Source organism: Calidris pugnax, unplaced genomic scaffold (assembly GCF_001431845.1).
Source record: "Calidris pugnax isolate Ruff unplaced genomic scaffold, ASM143184v1 scaffold25, whole genome shotgun sequence".
Classification (NCBI taxonomy): domain Eukaryota; kingdom Metazoa; phylum Chordata; class Aves; order Charadriiformes; family Scolopacidae; genus Calidris; species Calidris pugnax.
In genome coordinates, this window is record NW_015090805.1 from 1,636,658 (window position 1) to 1,657,005 (window position 20,348).

Consider the following 20,348-nt stretch of genomic DNA (forward strand, 5'->3'; position numbering starts at 1 on the left):
GAGCATTATAACCCTGTCTCAATTCCGTTTCTGATCTCAAAATCTAGGCAGACAGAGCCCTCTATCTGTCTGAAACTTGTAAATAAGTTCTGAAGAAAAGCTTGTCTTGAAGGCACTGCCACTTCATCAAGCAGTATGTCTTTCAGAGGAATGTCAGCCTTTTTCTTTACTAAACTTTCTTCCTTCTGCGTTGATGTCAAATGAATTCCTTGTGAGTTTCTCCTGGATCAAGATGGCTGTAACACTGGCTTTTATAGAAAAGGAACATGTAGGTGCTCCTTGCTGGTGACTTTTTCTGACCTGCCCTTTGAGTAAAGATAAAGCTGAAGCAAACAGATCATGAATGTCACTTCTGAGTTCAAGACAAACCTAGATAAGTGATGCCACAAGAAGTCAACTAGTCTTGAACTGAGATTGAATATTAAATGCTGCCTTGGACAATTAATGCAAAATATAAAGGCCTCTAAAGGAACACAACCGATACTTTGGATTTTTTAAAATGCTACTGTTCAATGGTTTTGCTAATTCTGATATTTTATGTAGACATGTAACTCCATGTGGCATCTTTGAGTTCCCTGTTAACTAACCTCTCTCTAAACCTTAATTTTTATCTTCTCCTGGGATTCTAGTTTTAGTTACATAGTCTTACAGCCTGTACATACAAACTGGGAGATGTTGTGTGTGTCTTGAGATACATTGGCAATTCAAGTTCAGGGAGCGAGTACCAGGGGTAGGACTTTGTTTCAGTATTTGGCTGGAACACAGTGAATCAGTGAGATATTGGAGCACTGTCCTGAAGCACTGCTCCTTCCCATGGTAACTAATCTGTTCTGGCTGTGAAAAGGAAAGTGGTCGACAGCGTTGTAATTATTGAGAAGGATGTGATCTGCCACGTTGACAAAGGATTATTTTGTTGTAAGTGGAACAAAGTTTCCTGTCTCTGTGCTGTGTCAGTCAAGTGTGAGATGAACAGCAATTCATTGGTCTGGGTTATCAAACCGCTTTAAGTCCAGAAACGTACCTCTTCTCTTGAGTCACTTAGGTAGACTTTGCTTTTAGAATCAGAGAATGAAGGGTTAATGAGTGGCTGTGTGTAAGAAAATCCAAGATGCGGATCTCATAAAGCTAATTTACTCAAAATTCTTGGTATAGAAACTCCCACTTCATTTAAACGCAAGTAAATGAAGTAGGGTTTTCTGTTTCATTCCATTCACCCCATGCATATTGCACAGACATCAGGGTTCTCTAAGGAGCTTGGGGAGGGCTGAAACAGGTTGTTAGCGTGTTTCTTTGTTTTACTGAAAAGCATCTGAATTTTAGGCCTGAAAAGTATTTATTGGAGGCCAGTCACACGGTGAAAGCACTAAACAGGTTTAAAAATGATTGAGAGGCATAGCTGTTATCCTGTGAAATCTTAAAAGAAATTGACAAGTAGAATCTATCTACAAGCTTGTACAGAATAAGATATTTAATTGCCATGTTAAACAATTAAATATAGCCTGGACTCCTAAAGCACATCCTAAAGTAGATGTGTTTGTGTTTAAGAAAGGGATCAAATGGAATGTTGAAGCACGTTAGAAAGAGGGAAGTGTTCCATAAAGCTTCTTCTCTTAAATGCTTCTGCAAGGCATCAAGCGCAAATCAGACCTTCAAGAAAATTAGTTCATATTCTTTCCTTTTCCTTTACATTTATTGTGGAGAGACCTTTTTAGGCTCCCTGCCTGTGATATTGCCTACATGTCAGAGCAGATCTTCAATGGCTATGGTCTGTATCCCAAGGAGTAAGTTTATTGTATTTTTTTATTTTTTTTTATTTTATTGGGAGTTCTTCCTAGCAAACCAGTACTTAATTCACATAATCTTCCCATGTCAGGATTCATTCTCCTGTACATTTGAGAGACAGGTTACTTCTTTGCTTAAGTGAAGTACTGTGAAGAATATTGAGAAATTCAAGGTAGGATATTTGTGCCTGCCCATTTTGAGATCTGTTACGTGACCACAGCACCATGATCAAAGGCTGCCCACATCATTGTCTTCATGCCTTCGAACCAAATTTGTCTTTCTGTGGGTGTAACTTACTTCATTTTTATGTATCTGCTATTAAAGAATGACCTTCTTTATGCCAATTCCATTGTAATAGGTAATTGGACCTCAAGACAACATATAGGAAAGCAGTAAAGACTTTTTTAAAATGATACTTTAAATAAGAAGGTAGAGAGATTCAGGTTACACTAGAGAAGAATTGCATATTCAGAAAAGATGAGAAGTAGTATACAGAATATAAGTTTTAGCAGTCCTTAATGTTCTCAGAGTGTTTGAAGTGATAGAAAATTGTTGTTAATTGTGTTGTGAGGGCAGAAAACGCATCTTTGATCTAGGAAAATAAATCTAAATTGATGTACATTAGACAGTGTCATATGGAAGAGCTGTAAATGTAGGGGTGGTATTGAATATTTTTAATGATTTAATGATTTTAATGATTGGAAGTGAAAGTGTATATTGATATTTTAAAATAGAAGGTAAATTATGTGTATTGAACGGTAGAAATTTAGAAGTACAAAAAACATTATGGAGAACTAAGATCACAGGTGGAATTTCATATGGATGTTGAGATTTTTAAATGGAAATATTTGAAACTATTTGTATCCACCATCTTACGTATACATAGCTGATGGTGTTCAAGAAACTGACCTGAGTATCCAAAAAAAAAAAAAAAATAGACCGTAATAAAAAAAAGTAGAAGCCCAAACAAAATTTATTTTAATAAAAAGCAATATGGAAGCCCATACTGGAAAGCATGCTCTTATATAAAAGATAAGTATAGTTCAGCTTGACATTTTGCTAGGATCTAGTTATCCTCCTCTCAGATGTAGAACTGCAGAATGAAATTTGAGATAAATGATAAAAGGATATCCAGAAACTGTTTGCAGAGGAGACAGAAAGGAAGGAGGGTGAATAAACACATACCATCTATATGGGTCAGAAGGGGATTCTGCTGACTTTGAGTACAACAGTAAGGGGGGATCTACTCACACCGAGGAGCAGCAATTATAATGTAAAATTAATTTATAGAACTCAACCTGGCAAGGTATCTTTAAATAAGAGCTCTCTAGAGTCTTGCAAAAGGATGTCAAATTAACACAGAGGAGGAGAAAATCACTATCCTGTGGCATTGGTTAATTGGCCCTCTTCTGCTGGCCTCTCTTCCCTCCTCCTTCAGGCTCTGAGCTAACTGCGTAAGCAACAGAATTTAGGAATAAACTGCCCAGAGGAAAAGATTTTAAAACTTTGAGAGGTTTCTTATAACCTTTCCTTATAAGATAAGGTAATAATCAGAACTGAGGAGGCACTAGTGGATTTAAAAATGTTCAGGTTTCCGATTCAGGACAGTTGTGATGTTTCCTTTTGCAGGTTTTGAGTTAATTTTTCAGAAGTTAGACCGTTGACAGAAGTAATTACATAACATGAGGTAGAGCAGCAGTGATAAAATGGCAAGAAGGAGAGGGATTAGTGAGGGAAAGAAAGCTGAGCTCTGGAGTAGATGAAGAAAGAGCAAAGTAGAGCAGTGCAGAATTAGCAGAGAAAAGATGGTAGAGAGTGAAAGAAGTGTCCTAGGGTTTGGCTTGTTTGTCTTTTTTTTTTTCCCTTTGTTTGTTTTGACTTTAGAAATTGAAGGCTCTTAAACTCTTAAATTCACAGAGTGCACTGAAAACTTACTGATGTACAGCTTTCTGTTAAGAAATGATGATTTGATGGAATTGAAATATTCTGTGGGAATGGTTGGTGGGCTGCCCAGCTGCTTTGCTTTGCTCTTGGCTGCTGGCCATCTTGTCTGCTCCCCCAGCTGCCTGTCATGTGGGCCTGCTGCCTTGTCTGTTGTATCCTATTTTAGGTATTTGTACATTCTAACAAATAAAACAGCAAATCACCAATTAGAATACCAATTAGTGATTACTACTAAACCAACCACAGTCTTAATTGGAAAAGCATTTTCAGTAATAATTGGTTGATACCTAACTAGCAACCATTAATCAATGATCTTGCATTTTGATACTTCAAACAATTAAGCCTTTAAAAAAAAGCACATTTTTATTTTAATATTAGATATATTTAAGACAATGCATAAAATATATGTACCCCAAAATATGCTATTCAATAAGTATTTAAGATGTTACTAATGTCAAAATTGAAGTGATGAGTGAGATTTATTTTTTTTTTCTCAAGCTGATACTCAGAATTTTGTTCCAAATATGCAATTTTGTTCAGTTTGCAGTTTACAGAACAAACTGTTTTCATGCTAGAGCTAATGAAGCCTCGGTATATGACGGGCTGGAATCTGTTGTCCTTTCACACTTCCTGTCCTTGCTTCTCCCACTTTTCCTTGTAACCACACACAAACTGGAATTCCTCTAGTTTTCCTAGTGAAGCATCCTGAATGACATCTTGTTGCCTATGACAGCTCTGAGCAGAAAAAGCACATACTTGATTTAAATCTGTGCTAATGGGTTAAGTATCTCTTCCCAAAGAAGAGATAGTAGTTAAATTCTATCTGCTTTCTGAAAGTAGGCCTTGGTTTGGTGGCTCTTTTCTCTATGCAGCAGGTATTTTCAGTGACATTCCTCAAATTTTTCATCTTTAAAATGTCTTGCTTTCTATAAAACTCATTTGAAGGCAGGTAACAGGTTCGAGAGTTACCCAGCTGCAAAGAACAACATATTAGTAGTAACAGCATTCTTAGGGGACTTTCTTAAAAAGTCAACTTAAAATTTTTCCATTAAGCAGTGTTCCAGATTCAGCTTGGTTTTATTTACTGCCCAGCACAATGTGGCTTAAGATTCAAGGGAACAACCATAGACAGTTTCACCACTTCATTTAGGTTATTGTTTTCCTTTGTCTTTTACTGATTCGCTTATATGTATTTGAATCACTTTTGTAGTCATTCATGCCGTAGTATATCCAGCTTGTCTACTCCCATTTTATGCGTAGTGCCTCAGGTAGAGCAGCTGTGTAATTAATGATATTAAGGCTTTTTTCCAACGCAGTAGTGATTCTCCAGCAGTGAGAAACTGACAGGGAAATAATGGCGCTACTTGTAATCTCAGTAGGATTCCTATCTTTGCTGGAAAGGGTTAGAAAAATGGTGAATCAAGAACGCAAAATTCCCTACTAGTAGTTCTATTTCATAAAATATTTTGAAGATGATGGATATAAATAGTGATGATTACTTACCATATAAAAGGGAATAAAACATTTCAACAAATTATCCAAATTTCATGTTCCAAAAAAGATGTTTCAGTAATCCTTGTGTATATACATGAACATACATTATTTTATGTACTCTGATGTAAAACATTTGGAAAGAGATCTAATAATTTTTGTTAGGCCATTTCTAGCTGGAAAAAGAGAAAAGCCAAATCCTTTAAGAGGTACAAAATAAGAGCAGTAGTCGTCAAAGAAAAGCAGAGATCAAGAAGAACTGCTCTGTATTTAATCTCCTTATGCTAATCAATATTGAGGTGGCCCACCTCAAGGATGTGGACAAAATAACGAAGTGCCTACAGGACAGCATTATGGAGGAATCTCTGTTACCTTCTCTGGGAAATCAGCACAAAAAGTGTCTCTCTCTAGTGCTTTGTACACTAACGGATGCAGCATGGAGAAAAATGGGAGGAGTTAGAGGTCCACATGCAGTTGCAGGGCTGTGGTTCACTGGGTCACAGAGATGCAGTGTTATAGCTCAGGCAACTGGAGTGAGAAGCCCTTTATGAAAGAGCAGCTAGAATGCACAGAGCCCTGCTTTTGAACACTTGAGAAGCTAGTTGAGAGATTATAGGTCAGGATTAGTAGATGACCAATATGAGTGACATTGTGGTGGTTTTCTGCTGCAGATAATCTGGTAAAGAAGTAGTAGATGAGGCCTTCTTCCAACAACAGGAAGAAGTCTTGGATTTGCAGACGCTGGCCCTAATAGTGGACTTAGCTATGCCTGTGTCTGTTGGGAGGGCAATTCAATAGGGTACAAGCAATCCAGGGAGTTTTTGAATTATATTGATGACAAGTTCCTGGCACAATTAATGGAGGAGCCAACAAGGGGAGGCAGTCTGCTTATCTTGTGCTTGCAAACGTGAAAGAAATGGTTGTGAATGTGAAGGTTGAGGGCAACATTGACTGTAAGGACTGTGAAATGATGGAGACCAGATCCTGAGACAAAGGATCAAGGCAAATAGTAGAACCAAAACCCTGGACTTAAGAGAGGAGACCTTGGTCTGCTCAGAGATTGGCCTGGAAGAATCCCTGGGATATGGCCCCGGAGAAAAGAGAGGTCCATGAGAGCTTGTTAATTTTCAAGAATAGCTTTCTCCAAGCTCAAGAACAGTCTTGTAGGAAGTTAGATAAAAAGGAAAAGTATCCTGCGTGAATGAACAAGGTGCTTCTGACAAAACTCGGACATGACGCATAGAAGAGCTAGAAGCAAGGATAGATGACTCCGGAGGAGCATAAAGACAGCATTGAAGCATTCCAGGATTGCGTAAGGAAAGCCAAAGCCCACATGGAGATGACTTTGGTGAGGGATGTAAAGGCAACAAGAAGGGCTTCTGAAAGTATAACAGCAGCAAAAGGAAGATGAAAGAATATGATTCTGCTGCTGAATGGGATAGATAACAAAGGACATGAGAAACACTGAGGTACTTAATGCCTTCTTTGCCCCAAGCCCAGTCTTTACTGGTAGAGCTTGCCTTCAGGATTCCAAGACACTTAAAACCAGTGGGGAAGCCTGGACATAGGAGGACTTGCTCTCAGTAGAGGACGATCAAGTTTGGGAACATTTAAATAGACTGGATATCTACAAGTCCACGGGGCCTGATGGGACACATCAATGAGTGCCGAGGGAGCTTGCCCATGTCACTGTGAGACTACTATCAATTATCTTAAAAAGGTCGCGGTGATGAAGGAAGGTTCCTGAGGCCTGGAAGACAGCAAATATCGCTCCTGTCTTCAAGAAGAACATGAAGGAAGATCCAGGGAACTACAGGCCAGTCAGCCTCTGCTCCATCCTTGGGAAGGTGATAGAACAAATTATCCTGGAAACTATTTCCAAACACACTCAGGGCAGGCAAGTCATTGGAAATAATCAGCATGGATTTATGAAGGGGTAATTATGCTTGATGAACCAGACAGCCATTTGCAACACAATGACGAACTTGGTGGAGAAAGTGAGAGCTATGGATATTGTTTATGATTACTTTAGTAAGGCTTTCCACACTATCTCCCCATAGCACAGAAAAACTAATAAAGTACAGACTAGGTAAGCAGTCAGTGTGGTAGATGAAAAATTGGCTAACCTGAGCTCAGGGGATTGCAATCAGCATCACAAAGTCCAGCTGGAGGCCCACTGCTACTGGTGTACCCCAGGGGTTGATGGTGGTGCCAGTGTTGTTCAGTATCTTCAGTTAATGACCTGTATTGTGAAGGTAGAGTGCACCTTCAGTAAGTTTGAAGAGAATACAAAATTAGGAAGAGACCACACAGTTCTGCTGCTGTTCAGAGGGACCTGAACAAAGGGAGATGTCAAGTCCTGTATCTGTGGAGGAATAACTCAATGCACCAGCACAGGCTGGGGCCTCACTGGCTGGAAAGCAGCTTTACAGAAAAGGCCCTGAGGGTACCTGGTGGACAAGTAGACTTTAAGCTAGCAATGTGCTATTGCAGCGAAGGCAGCCACCAGCATACTGGGCTGCATAAGGCAGAGCATAACAATCTGGTTGAGGGAGCTGATCTTTCATCTCTGCTGAGCCCTGCAGAGACACGTGTGGAGATCTGTGCCTGGTGCTGGGCTCCAGAGTAGAAGAGAGACAGGGAGATACTGGAGCAAATCCAGTAAAGGGCCACGAGGCTGATTAAATGGCTTAGAACATCTGTCATACAAGGAGAGGCGAAGAGAGCTGGGGTTGTTCAGCCTGGAGAAGAGATGGCTCAAGGGCATCTTCTCAGGGTTTACAGATACCTGATGCAAGAAGTAACGAATACAGAGCCAGACTCTTCTCAGTGGTGCCTAGTAAGAGAAGGACGGGCAGTGGGTGCAAATGTAAAACACAAAACTCCTTTTAAACACAGAAAAACCTTTTTTTTTGTTTTGGTTTGTTTTCAATTATAAAGCTGACTAAACAGTAGAGGAGGTTGCTCAGAGAGTTTGTGGAGTCTCTATACTTGGAGGCAATGAAAACCGAACTGGACATTGTCCTGGGAAACCTACTCTAGTCGATGCTTCTTTGAGCAGAGAGAAGGGTCTACTCCCTGGTCGGCCAGAGAAGTCGTCTCCATTTTTTGTGCAAATGTTGGGCAAATTGGTTTAGTTATAAAGCATCTAGTCACAAATACAGCTTTCTGTTTGGGGTCAGGAGTTTTAGTTTTTTGGTTTTTTTAAATCCTGTATCATAAAAACAGTATTCTGGGAATCTATAGGGAGAGTATTTAATACAGTTAGATGAATTGTCTCTGTGAAGTTTCTCACTTGATTTGTTTCAGAAAAAATATTATTTTCTGTTAAAATACTTAAGTTATTGAAAATATTTGTATCAAGTGGAAAATGAAGACGTTTACATCAAGTGAAATTGTATAAGCTTCAGTGGAAGGCACATATGTCAGATACCCATAGCAACAATCACTATTTAGACATTTGCTTGACTGTTCTTATAACAAATTTGAGGAGGTATGCTAGTTGATCGCTATTCCATTTTTGTCAAGGACCTAAACCTACTTATGGCTAAAGGAATACCCAGTTCACAAAATAGCATATATTCTATCATTAATGAACAGGTTTTGAGGTATTTAATGTTGCTTTATAATTTTGTCTTTCATATTAAAGTGCTCCCTGTAAAGAGATTATGGCACAGTGTATTATTCAAGGGGTTTTGAAATTATTAATGTATTTTGAATTAGTTATTTTATGTAGGTTTTCATAATTCATTAATAGTCATGTCTTGATGTACGCTGTCCTTTCCTGTGTTTGGGTTTGTTTTGTTTTGTTTTGTTTTTTCTGCTTCACCTTCTTAAGAACTCTTCTGTGAAAAGGGAAAAAAAAAGTATTTTTTATTAATTAAGAAAGATACATTTGCTGGTTTTCTTCTACAAGTAGTAGATGTGTTTTGGCAATACTTACTCTCTGAAAAGATTAACTTCTTACAGACAAGATGAAATTACTTCGTAGTTATTTACCAAGATGATACATTAATTAATCTGTTACAAATGCCAGAATATATTTGTCACAGGAATAATTACTTTTCTATATTAATTGCTTTCACATGGCTGCTGGGATGCAGATACATACCCAGTAACAGTTTCTTTACTGTTGTGATTATTGCTCAAGAAGCAGCGTAATGCAAGCATGTTATGCATAGCTGTATTTTAAAGATTCTGTATAAACTTAATGATTTTCCAGGTACTATAAAAATTCTTGAAGACCTTGAAGAAGCAAAACTAATGATATTAATTTGTAATACACTCCTCGCAGGGATCTTAGTATTTTTGCACGTGTTGGGAATATGTAGAATGTGTAGATAGGTAGCTCTCTTTTTCATGTTTGTACAATTCTAAACAAATTTTATTTGAACCCTCCCCTCTTTCTCCTGAACACTTACAATCTTTGTGACTGGAACTGCTAGAGCTTGTCAGCTCCCAAAGGCATAAAGCTGTTTATCCACAAGAGCCTGAGTGGAATTTTTGATGCAGTACATATTCTCCAGGGAACTGTTATTATATATTGAGTAGTGTCAGGAGGCAGTATTAGGCACCATAGTGTCAAAACTTCATCTTTCATTTTTTCAGTGAAGAAATAAACATATTCACACATTTGAACACAAAAACTGTTTCATTTGCTTCAAACAGGTGGCTGAGAGACCCTGTGACCACAGGATGTGTGACCTAAACTGTACAACCCTGTTTTCCTAGTTAGGTTTTTTGAAGAGCAGTGGCCTCCTGCCCACTTGTGTCTTCTGCAGCCTGGTGTGATGTGGGCTGGACTGCAGGTTCCAGCTGTGGAAGGGGAGCTCAGAGTCCTGCGGGAGGCAATTTTCATATGTAATCAAAGACTTTTCGATTCCTGGCAATAGTAAGCAAATGCAAAACAGTCACTGATCTCGTAAGGGTGCTGAACTTTTTTCTGTAGTTTTCCTTCAGTCTTTTACCAACCAACTGCATGGAGACTTTGTTTCTCCTGTTCTGTTTTTTATTGCATTGTATGGTGGAGATTTTTAATTTTTGTCTAAATATTATCAACTTCTTAATGAAATAAAGGGATTATTTTACATGTGTCTGGCCCTACCCCTTAGAGTCACAAGGAAGAAATGGTGAATTTGCCTATGTGTTTCCCTTGTTAAGGGCCTGCATGGAGAAGGCTGACAGTCAGGTTATGATGGTATTTCATGGTTTTATCTTTCTTGTACTGACCCACAGAAGTTGATTTCTCATGAGTCAAACATTTGTATCTCGCTTAGGCGGTAATAAAGTATTGCTTTTTTTATTATTATTTTTTAATATACATTGCCAGTTTAAAGCCTTTATCTAGGATTTCACTCTTTCTGTTTGAAAAATCATTCTAGGTTTGATACACGTTTTGCTGGTAGCAGTGTAGGCTTAAAGAGCTTTTACTTATTTTGCTTACATTCTACTCTTTTGCTTGTGCTAATGCAGTTGTTTAATTGGGGGGGGAGCTACACAGTGAACTTGGCTGGGAAACTGATCCAGTTAAAAATAATCCTTTTTTATCTGGATATTAATAACTCAGATCAGTTCTGGCATCCAGTTGGCTCTAGTACTCTACAAATGGTGGTATCAGCAAAAATGAGAGGCAGTGTTAGACAGGGAAAGTTTCTAAATCAGTAATGCTATAATACTATGGCAAAAGCTGTTCCTTTTATTTTTTAAGTTGGAAGGTCCCAACTGGATGCTGCCCTGAAGCTACTTTGACTCTTAGGCATCTTTTCCTACTCTGACTTTCTAGAAGTACCTGCTAATAGACTTTTTTCACTTGCAAGCACAACTTCTTTATATACTCTTGTATTTATAAACCCCAAATTTGGAGTTGATAACAGGGCCTCAGCTGCTTGTGGCAGATTACGTTACTGGTGAAAAATATCTGGACCCAGATGTGGTACCTATACATGTCTAGAGTCAGTCTAAGATGGTAATTTGTAAGTCTGAATGTGAATATGGCTCGTTACACAGGGCGGGTGCATTTTTCTGATGCTGTATTTATAGGTGAAGTGTAACTGTGGTGGTCTAATCTGATGTCCTTCTGCTGGAAGGAAGCACTGGCTTGCATGCTTGAAGGTGGAGAAAAAGGGTTTGTTGTGAGCTTGGCCTGAAATAGCTTGAGAACAGAGCACATGAAATTTTGGGCATCTCTTTCCATCTGCTGCTTCAAAGACACTATAAAGCAGTTAATTCGGTTAATATAGAAGGTTTGTGAGATGGGGGTAGTTTTCCTCATTGGTTATTTATTTTTTTCTTCGTTGCTTAAGACAATCAAGACTGAAAAGTCTTCAACATGCTTATTCATCTCAGTTACGTAAAAAGGTACATACAGATATATTTTTGCCTTCTAAGTTAATTATCAATGTATACTGTGGCTTATACATTTTGTAAAATATAATTGAAATGTTGCACAGCATTTAATAATGCATGTAAGTAGCAGAATATACAATATAAACTTGACGATATTCTAACATTGCATAAGCACATAAAATGGAAAGAGGTATTTGAGCCATCTAGTGGCTGGTATGAAACATTTTAACGTTTTTGATACTACATAGAAAATGTAAATGACATCGACTTGAAAATAGCGTTTTTGATTTGTCTGTTTTTCAGTAACATGGTTGTGTAATGAAAATACCCCAGACATTAAACTTCAAATTTGAGGTACAGTCAGTTTCAGTTTGCAGGTTTTTTCAATTTACTATAGGTTTTAGTGAAGAGAGAAATCTGATAACATAAAAATTACATTAGAAGCTAGTAGCCAAAGAATGAATTTTGTTAGCATGAGATCTTCAGAAATTGTGAGGGTTGTTAAGAAGTTCAAGGAAAGGATTGCAATAAGATAATTTTATTTTCTACATCTTACTGAAAAATGTTTGGAGGGAAAAAAAGTGGGCTTGTATTCTACCTCACCAGGTATTTATAGCAGGATTTTGAATAGCAGAGATTAAATTTGAAAAGTAATCTTTGCTGGAAAACATGGAATGGATATTTTTGGTGATTAAACTTGTCCAAATAAAAATAACAGAGGCCACTGAAAACAGATTTCGTAAGATGCGGTGGGTTCCTGGTAAACAGAGTCACAGAATCTTATGATGTTAAGAAAAAGGTTGCTTTGTAGATGAAAATTTCGTGTAGTGATCCTGTTTGGTCCTGATAAGTTGTTGTAGCTTTTCATATTGGCTGTTGCCAGTAGGAACTTGGCTGCACCTTGAACTTGATGGCATTCTGCAATGCAGGCAGAAAAGTTATTTGCGAAAGTAATGAACTTTATGCACGTTTTGCCTTGAATTATTCGTGGGAAACTACTGCATATATTTAACCGCTGTAGTATCTTCCAGTCCTTGTCAAAGTACCATCAGGTTTAAATGCAGATTAAAAGATATTTTTGAATATTTATTAAGACAAATCTAATAAACAATCAACAAGCAGTACTAATGGTGTTACATATGGTTAGAGCAATAGTATTTCAGAACAGATAAATAGGACCCATACTGACCTATCAGCATTTGCACCTTTACATTTGAAGTAAAGTATTACAGAGTCTTAAATTGTGCTCTGTTATTTATTCAGAAGACAGTGGTAGATTAACAGATTTTTAAGGTCAATGAGAATAGGACAAAAAATGACAATACCTGTCCCAGGACAAAGGACAGAGCATTAATGGTTGATTTGTATTTTACGGGTGGGGACAACCTTAAAAGCTTCATGTGAATGATATGTTAATTACATTTGAACAAATCACCTGCATCTTGTCCTGTTGTGCCTTTAAAGTTGATTATTATTAACCTTAGGATCAAAATATCAGCTAGATTAATGTTCTGAAGCTGTAACTTGTTTGGACTATGAATTCTGTAGGTTTCAGAAGAAGAAATTAAATTCTTTGAAGATTGAAGAGATTTTGGCTGTCTGGCATATTTTTGTTTGAATTTTGCAGTGTGGTGATGAAGGATTTTTTGTTATTAATATTATTCTCCATCTTTACGATGATGTAGTATTGATTGCAGTTGGTGCATCTCTGAGGTAACACTAGCCAGTTTTGTTAAGCCTGACCCAAACAGGGCATTTTGCAGACTTCCATGTTGCAGATGTGAAAGTGTCTCTTCTTACCTTACTCCTTCATTTAAAAATACTTTTAAATCGAGGCATTACGTATGCTCAGGTTTTGAGCTTGCCTTCTTTCCTAGTCTGTTGTTGCCAGAGCGCACTTGGAAAGCGGGAAATACATGGGCTACAGAATTAGCGATCTTTTATCTTGATGATGTCCATGTTGTGTTTTTGTTCAATTAAACAGGAATGTGGTTTTATGGTAGCATTAAAGTGTCATCTTTTATTGTTTATATACTTCCCCCTCTACTCCCCCTGTTAACATCTTCCAGTGCTCTAATTGCCGTAGTATCTGGTCATACCACAGCATTTCCTTGGAAGCTGTCCACTGCTGAAGCTATGATCCAACTGTATTCATGAAAAGATCTTTGGCAATTCCCCTGGTTTTAATTTGCATTTAGAAGATGCAAATGAGGTATAATGAAATGGTAATATTGGGTCCTGTTTCAGATGAATGCTGCTCCTTGAATTGTGTTCTGGTTACAAGTTATTTTTGAGGAGAAATTTGGTTATACCTTTAATATTTGGGTTAGGTTTAAGGCATTGCTAGAATATCTTCTGTGGAATTCCGTAGAAATTTGACTTGTTGAAGAAATGCGTGCAAGTGGAAGAGGGATTATCTTGAACTACAGCCTTTGACAATAGAAATTCCATCTCTTGTCCATGTGTCAGAGCTTTGTTTTCTTTAGGATGTATTCTTGGTTTCTCAAAACCAGAATTACACATCCACATTTTGGGGAAAATGTGTCATAGGCAGCATGTACATGTTGTCTCCTGTAAATAATGGAATAGCTCTGCTAAATAGAAAACAGTTATGCTGTGGCAAAAAGAAAAGGCAATTTGTTTATCCGTAGTAATTTAGGAAATACGTGATAATTACTTGTAGAACTGGACAGTTGAACATTCATTAAACCTTCCCTGTAATGTCACTTTAGAAACAAATGATACTTTTCTGTGAAAAGAAAATGGGGGGAAATGGGTTTCCAGGAGGAGAATTATTCTTTTTTTTTTTTTTTCCTCCTTTTCCCCCCACCCCTTCTGCAAAGTAGGGAAATAGAAAATAGAAATTTAATTAATGATAAAGAAATATGATTGTCTTAGCTTTGAAGTTGATGGTCTGTATTTTTGGTATCCAGAAAAGTGAAATTTCCTTAAGCATATTTTCAGATTCATATAATTAATGTTCTGCTTTAGGCACTGAGATTAAGACTCTGTAGTTTTGTTTACTTTTATGTGACTGTAAATTATTGCGACTATGAAATGGTGTTCAGTTATAAAACATTTTTAATTACATTTAGTTGCCAAAGACCTCTACTCTGTCATTTCCTTCCTTGCTGTTGTACAAGTAGAACAAAGCACATCCATTTCTCTGGTGTAAAAGCACTTGAATATTTTTGTTGTTACTATTCCTCCAGAAATATTTTGTGGAGAATCACCTTTTTTTTTTTTTTTTTTTTTTTTAAATTTAATATTTACCTGTCTTTTCATTCCTTCTTTTTGGTTCTTCCTGTTTAAGGTGAAATATAAATATGCTTATCTTATAATGGAAATACAATGTCAAAAGATGAATAAAATACTGGAAATTCAGTCTTACAGCACATGGTTGTCTTATCTGGGTTTTAAACATTGTTTCTTTTCTTTACAGAATGCTGCCTTTTTATATGGCCTTGGTTTGGTCTACTTCCATTACAATGCCTTTCAATGGTAAGTTGGATTAAACTAACAGTGTCAGTATTGTGCAGTGTTTATTAATAGGTGACTATTTTAACTTCAATTCAGTGTGAGTGTACGATAGTTTAGATTTTTTTATTATAGATAAGGTGTTTGAAGAGATACTGTCCTGGTTTGCATATCTGACTTACTGTAACATACCTGTGGCAACCTCAGCAGTTGCTTGAAAAGGGAAGCACAGACAGGAGAAGAATTTTAGCTCCCTTATAATTTGATTCAGCAAGTGGGATGGAGCAATGTAACTCAACAGTTTTTTGTGAATTGTCGTTATCGATAGTCAGTAGCATGTGTTTTTTTGAAAGCCCGTTTACAAAAAACCCTCACTTTTCTCTTGTAAAAAAAGTGGCAAAGTGGGATTGTTTTCATTTAGCTTGGTATTCAGTAATTTTTACATAGCTGTAAAATGTGAAAGTTTTGGATGTGAGAAGCAGTACGCTCAGACTTGAATCAGAATGCTTAAAACTGATGTAAAACGCAGAGTTAGAGTTGTAAATTCAGGCAGGGCTTTGGGAACTGTTTTGGGCTGCTGTTGGATGGGGGTGGGGGGGAGGGTTGGTTTTCAGTTGGGGTTTTGATTTTGCTTTGTCGGCGATGGGAGAAAAATAATGAATGGAATGGACTCAGTCACTCGGGTTCTATTGAAAGGTCCTCAGACTTCTACTGGGGTTTATTCCTGCAGAGATACAGTTAGTGTCCTTGGAAAACAGTCAGAAAGGTGCAATGCTTAGATCAGTACTTTTTCACACTCGGCAGATCGTGCTGTTTAGCACCTTCCAGTGGGTGGAGCGCAAAGTCAGGTGATTGTGAGGCCTAAATATTATTAAATTAGAACTTTGAATTAATTTAGATTTTTCTTCTATGCTTTTAAGTAAGCTTGTTGAGAACATGAGAATAAATTGATGCTGAATTTATGATATCGTAACTGCATGTAGAGCTTTATGTTAAGGTTGTGTAGAATAACCGTATTTGCCATTTCATTCATACAACAAAGTTATGTATAGTGTGGAACTATGGAAGTTGTGTATCATTAGAGTATTGGGTAGAATTTTTAGAAGAAGAAAATTTAATGCAAATAAGATCTTACACCTTTGTGTGTGATTTTTTGTGTGTCTTTTTTTAATTCTTTTGCCTGCTTTCCCCCTACTTTACTAAGTTTTCTTGGGGGTGAGAGGAGTGGGATGTGTGGTTGTAGGTGTTCAGGTGTGACAAAATCATAATAAACTTGGAGGTAATAGCAAGTCATTTACAATAGATATGTTCTTTGTAGATCTTAGTTCTCCACAGGACTTTCTTGTGGATTGCAAGGAGCATCCTGCTTCTTTCAGAGTGAAATGCTAGTCAAATTGTCTTATTTCCTGGTGTAGCTATTCTGTCTATCATAGAGTACAAACATCTGTATATTTTGGGCAGGTAGAGACCTCTAGACCATTTGAGGTAGTTTAAGCTATTGTGCTTTGTCCTTGGAACTTTTTTTTTTTAATCCACACTGCTTCAGATATTCATAGATTTTAATGAGGGGCATGTACATAGCCCTCCTAAAAGGAGAGGGTAAGGAAGCACTTGTGGTTTTTTCATGTCTCATGTAAACAGGGATAATAAAAAAGCAAGTGGGAATAAGGTGAGTTTTAGAATACTTGTTCGTATTTTTTACATTGGTTTCTAAGGTTTCCAGCTTTCATAAAAAGAAGTGTTGCATTGGTTCCAAGGCACACATGCATTGTAATTCAATGTTGTACACATCTCTGTGTACTAAAGCAGCATTACAGCATTATCTTAAGTACAAATCTTAGCCGATAAATCATTTTATGTTGATGATTTTGTTTGACTATTTATCTAAGAACTGAAAGTTCTCAATATATGTACACATGTTTGCAATAGTATGATTGGACTAAACCTATTTATTGCAATTATTATAGTAACATATGACATAAGAGATTAGCTCCATAAATTGAGTCAAGTATAGTAAAATAGGTCTTGCAGATCTTAAGTTTTGATGCTCTCTTCTTTTATGCCATTTATCATCAAGCAGTAAATAAAGCGGTAGACTGATTTTTCCCTGTTATTTCCCTGTTTCTCGAGTAGGGTAGAACACCAGTATAGAGACAGCTGAGATATTCACATAACTTGAATAATCTCATAGCCTCCTTAGTTGTCTTTTAGATTGAACACTGAAAGAATTTCTGTAGTTTATCAAAGGCTACCCTTCATTTCTCTGCAATAGCTGCACCAAAGTGTAGTGTCTTGGATGCCAACTTTTTTACTTTAGTAAGGATTCTGACTAGTCTCTCATTTGCTGATTTACACTGAGTCTCTCCCAGATAAAAAGATGGAGTCCAAGCTCTGGAATTGTGTTCTGAAACTGGCTCTAACACCCTTCTTGGATCCCAGTGTACGAGCCATGGTGCTCCGACGCCAACCTGCAGTGTTTTCGGTGTCTGTTATCTTGCAAATTGCGGGACAATTTCCTCTTTCTGAGGAAAGACACCTTTCCCCAGAAACACCTTACTGGGGACTGAGATCAGTCACTCTTACTGCCCCATTGAGCATACTCTGAGGCTCCTCAGTCCAAGGATCCCTTATCAGCTGTAAAAGTTCAGTGTTACATAAAACTCAGTCCTTCAGCATTGACACTTTTGTGGGACACAGTCCTGAAGAAAGCAAAGACTAATGCAAAGATGATCCAGACCCTTTTCCTTACCTCCATCATGGCTAAAGATGCAGACTGCCTGAGGAAAATCTGTAATCTCTGACTAGAACTTTTTGGCCCTTCTACAGCCATGCTTACCAAAACAGAAGCAATGCCATCACCTATTTTGTCAGGTGATGTCTAGAACCACCGTCTCTGCATCCAACTCCTTTAAAGTAACATCACAGCCAGCCCAGTCTGTACTACTGTGTCCTGGCACTTCTGTAAGCTAGGGTGGTTCTGTATGCTGGAATTTCTCCTGTTAGCATAAGTGGGACTCCTTGGAACAGGAACTAAGGGAATTCAGCACAAAAAGCTTTTTTTCCCCACTTCAACTCTCGTTCAGAATTGGATCTTGACATCTCATTATTATCTGATTCAGATAAAGAAATTTAATGGGCAAGACAGAGCAAGCATATACTTCTATTTCCAACATACAAGCACTGAGCAGCCTCTCTACATCCCATGTCTCCTGCTGCTGAATTCCACAACCCTCCAAAGGCTGAGCAGACAGCAGAAGGCAGCCCTCAATTATCTGTGGTACTGCATCTGATGTCACCACGCAGGCCTCCAGACACCTGAGAATCACTCTTTTCCTAAGAAGTCCTTTGAAGGCTTCAGTGAGGCAGGAGCATTCTTTTCCATGTACTTACAGGAAAACACACAAAACTTACCTTCAACTGTGAGATGGCCTTAGCACAAATCACTTTGGACCATTTACTTCAGCTGAAGGAGTCTGGTCTCTCTCTTGCTCTCTCTAGCTGTCATTCTCTTTCATCTTTTTCCAGGAAATGAATTCTTGCCCTTCTCGCATTCATACTGAAATAGTAAAGCAGCTGTTTAAACTGCTTTTAAAGTACCCAGGTCTGCAGTGGAACACAAACTTTTTTTCAGTAGTCTCATGCACCAACCGTCAGTACTTCATGCCTTACTCATTTACCCAAGAAACTATTGTTTTATGGTGGTTGCTGTTTGCCTGTGGGAGAGTCCTGTGCTGCCAAGGTCTGTTCTTTGCCCTTCTTTGCTTCCTTTACCAATACTTTTTTTATTTTGCTTTGCTTTGGTTTAGATTGTTTTGTGGTTTTTTTTTCTTTTCCAGAGGCAAGCTGTTAGTAACGGAGTAGGATTTGTTCTTGAGGGAGTCATTTTTATTTCTTTTTCCTAGCAGGACCAGATCCTTCAGTTGGTTCTCAAGCTGTTTCTGTCAGTGGTTGGTAGATCCAAGGAACTGGGCTTTTTCACCCAAAGAGTAGCTGAGTGTGTAGTCGGGTGTGTAGGAGTGCAAACCACCTAGTAGGGACCTCCATCACTTGCGTGGGGAACACCCCATCCATCATGCAGACAGGTATTTAAGTAGTTTGTGCTGTTTTGGAGGGCATGCAGCAGTTGTTGAAATAGCCCAGTGGCTGCATTTTGCGTGAAAGGCTCTGAGATTCACCCAACTGACTGTGACGTTGCATTGATAATTAGCAGTCTGTGGAGTTCCTGCTTTGGAAACACCTGCAAAGGGAAGTCCAGGAGGGATATAATTTGAGACTAGGAAAACGGCTTGTTTATCAATAACTTGTGATCTTTAAGGTGTACATCTCTCTTGATGCTTCTTTCCCTGTTTTGTTAGAGTCTTTTCAGCTGGCCTGACATTTGTAGTTAGCTTCATAAGGAGGGCAGAATTTAAGCACACACCATGTAAATACTGCTTTGTCAGGTACTACTTGGTTTTAGATGGCTGAGTTTATATATGTGTTTTTCTGGTATATAAAATGGGAATGTACATGTAGACCACAGATACTAATTGTAATTAACTGTTAAAAAAGTGGTAATTAACTTTCTCTTTTGTTGTCTGATCTTTCTGTGTTTTTTTTGTATCAAACACTCTTCTTGGATTGATGAAAGCACGTAATACCTGCTAATGCTGGGAAAAAAAACAGTACTCTCAGTTGCTGTTCTGGAGAAATATTTAAAGACTTTGCTGCTCAAAATGTTTCACCATTCAACTGTTACAGTCCCGTGGACAGAGGAGTGGTATCTAAAGACTGTAAAAGTATTTCATAAAATTGCAGTGTCCTGACTACTGCTGTATACAGACATTTTGTTTACATTCAAACTATGATTATGAGTTTCAAATAGAAATCTGTCCTTTATAGCAATGTGTCATTTTCAGTAGTGAGACTATGAAATGACATGAGACTTAGAATAGGTGGTCAGAAAATTGAAAGAGGATAAAGAATAAGAAAAAGAATAATAAAAATAATAATACGAGTATTAATTTTTGAATAGTTAAATCAATGCTATTTTATATTCTTTCATCTAGTTCAAAGCTGATTTTATTCACAGCCTATTCAAGTAAAGCCTTCCAATAAAAGTCTTATGAGAGTTCACTAAATGTTTAATATAATCTTCTATTAATTATTATTCAACTGCTTTCTTCACTTTCATAATGGTAGGCATTGTTGTATAAATGAGTGGGTGGAAAGATAGCTGCAGTATTGATTTTGGAAGTCTTGATTTGGAGATGATAGATTCATGTCATTTTTATTTTTTTCTGAATTACTGTAGCAGTGCTGTGCAAAAT

General features: G+C 37.6%; 1 protein-coding gene across 19 annotated transcripts in view; it reads left to right on the plus strand.

Moving 5' to 3' along the window:
• The window catches only part of KDM6A (lysine (K)-specific demethylase 6A), a 131,258-nt gene that overhangs the window by 31,807 nt on the left and 79,103 nt on the right, over window positions 1–20,348 (plus strand). For all 19 annotated transcript variants that reach the window (XR_001411479.1, XR_001411481.1, XR_001411483.1 and 16 more), the window contains exon 3: window positions 15,005–15,063. The gene's annotated coding sequence lies outside the window, so the exon portion shown is untranslated. The remainder of the gene's footprint in view (window positions 1–15,004; window positions 15,064–20,348) is intronic.